Raw genomic sequence first — 3,071 nt, forward strand, 5'->3', positions numbered from 1 at the left:
AATATCATCATATCGTCAACAAAGTTTTTTTTTTTTAATAATTCATTGTAATTAACGTCACAACTATACCTAGTGAAAATTATACCATACAAGTGTAAAAATTCTATTTAATTACTTTCTCATACGAATATAAATTTGGTGAGTTCATATTCGTTTTTTGCAAGAATTATATCTATATCTAAACTAAGATAGTGTTCGGCACTCGTACGAGTAAAATATTATATATAGAAGTTCAATATTGACTTGTGCCAAAAAAAAAAAATACAAAATTTCAAAGCTCTTAAATTCAAGTTGGACACAGAAAGCTCATAGTGGGGCAACCGCAAATAATTAATATTTGAGACCACCTTATAAGCCTCCCCGACAACCTTTTGACTCATCAATATTATTGCTAAGTGTCGTGTTTTCAAAAGTTACTACTATTTGATGAATTTACATCTAATGAAAATTATATATATTTTGATTTTTAAATGAAGTACTGTAGTACAAATATATTATATTCTTATTTGTTCAGATTGTTTTAAAATAGTATAGTTGTGTTCTATGATGGCAGCGTAGCTGCGTAACAGTAACCAATCATATATTTTATAACTTAATAAACAATTAAATACAGAATTATCACATTCCTGCCATTTATATTACCAATATATTACGTGTGTTTAGTTTTATTCTTTGATAAGAAACCCCGTATTAGTTATAGTATAATATATGTCAGACGTATATTTCCGGATTAATTTCAGGTTATCTTCTCTTCATGGTTGTTTTCTTTCTAAAAATGGAAAGAAATTAATAAGTGCTTGCTTTGACTTTGAGTACACAAATACGAATGGCTTAATTTCGGTTTAACAAAATAACAATACAATGTATTACAAAAAAAAAAAATATACATTCAAGATACGTACAGACGGAAAGACCGGGATTATAATATTTAACATCAATATCTAGTTTTACACTCTATTTCTTTTATGGATATCATTTTGTATCATAACATCGATATTTTAACATCCAAAGACTAATATATTATATATATATATATATATATATATATATATATATATTCACATTCAAATCTATTAATTTAACATGTATATTTTGTGTGTGTGTTTTTTGTCCTTTATATTTTGGATATTTTTTATGCATCTGTGATCTGTGAGAGGTTATTTCTGGTAAAAAAAAAAATTGGGTGTATTAAATCGATTGTTAACGCACCGGTGATATTTCAGTAAAAAAAAAAAAAAGAAAGGATACCTGTATATATGATTGATCTAATATATGCATATAATATTTAATAGAGATATTGACGACCAAAAAAGCCAGCCAGCCAAGGTTGACAGAAATGAATAACAGTACCTACTATTGACACGTGGCAGCCCGCTTGAGGCCTAGTTGCATCTTTCACCACAGTCCCACATGTTCCATAACACACGTTATACGTCCCGTCTATCCGTGCCCTAATGCTTTTCCTTTTGAAAAGTATGCAAAAACCACAATAGTTTTATGTGTTTATAAATAATATACATGCTAACTATGTAGATCAAGCTTGTTTACTATAACTTCTGGTTTCTATATTCCTTTCTCTATGTTAATTATGTTCCAATTTGTAATTTGCATACACTACTACTCCACATATATCAAGATTGTTATATGCTTTTTATTTATTCTGATATAAAAAGGGCCACATATATATATATATAGTAGTTAAGTCCCACACACATAAAGAACACAAAGGAACGTTAATTATGATATAAGTTTGATGAATTTGTCAAAAAAGTTGACCAACGTTACAAGCTACCTGAAGTAAAATATAATACAAACAGAATTGGTATGACTTCTAGGGAAAAAAAGTAATAAATCATGAGACAAAGCTGGTCAATATCTTAGAGACTAAGGCTATATACAGAAAGCTCCAAAACAAATAATACGGCCAGCAATAAAGAGTTAAAAGATTCTCATCATAGAATGAAGTGTCACTGCTGTAAATTACACCCATTTAACTCGATTTTGTTGAAAAGAGAATTAATAAAATAAAAAAACTCGTTTCGATCAACTATTACCACAGCTAAAAGCATAACTCTGTATAAGTATTATTAACGTTTTAAATTTTAGAATGTCACAATCTTGCAAGTAATTATGCAGAATTTGCAGTGAGAAGTAATTTAATCACTCTTGTAAATATATTCAATTGTTGTGTATTTTATCAAGATTTAAAAAATATTGATAATTCATTGCTTGCGAATGATTATAGCTTACAATTAACTATAGTAATCATAATACGACGTCCATGCATAAATAGCGCATTAGGTGTTAGTGACCTTTTTCTATAATTACTGTATACGGAATTAAAACAATTACTACTCAATGAATTTTTTGGGCATGTGTTTACGCGTGCGTGGACTTATAAAAAGTGAGAAACAATTTGCAAGAGACAGATATTGAAAATACATTTTCTTCTAATAGCCCCATCCGATCTCTATCATGCAATTATGAGTGAAAATGATTGAACAATTAGCCGACTTGCATGCTATTGGTTGATTTAAAATTTACGAAAGAATCATGAATCATCGTAACCCTTTTTGCAACTGAGAAAAAAAGAAATCGTGGGAGGTTTTAGCACGCAGTCTTATATGTTCAATAAAATTGTGAAGATAATTGATCCACGGTTTTGTTTCCACTTTGAATACTTTTGTGTGTGTGTGTGTGTAGAGAGAGAGAGAGAGAGAGTATTATATATAAAAAAAATAAAATAAAGAAGAGAAGTGATGCTATGAGTGGGGTGAAATTAAAGTACTATTTATAGTTGAAGAGATCATGGAAACATAAAGTTAAAGCCATATATAGTGTTGTATATATAAGTTTGGAGAGAGAGATATACATAAAATATGTAAAATGTGAGAGAGGAGAGGAAATATAAAGCCACCCGGGACCGAATGCCACCTGTCGTGATTGGTTGTCCTCATCTCCAGGAAGACTTGTGAATCTCCCGCGATAATATTGGAACCAAGACTTTCTTGGCCATGCATTATATGAAAGGCTAATTATATTTTACCAGAAAAAAAAAAACTATCTATCAG

The sequence above is a fragment of the Urtica dioica genome, chromosome 4 (genome assembly GCF_054948205.1).
Source record: "Urtica dioica subsp. dioica isolate 48M chromosome 4, U.dioica_male_clone48M_v1_H2, whole genome shotgun sequence".
In the NCBI taxonomy this organism is placed as follows: Eukaryota; Viridiplantae; Streptophyta; class Magnoliopsida; order Rosales; family Urticaceae; genus Urtica; species Urtica dioica.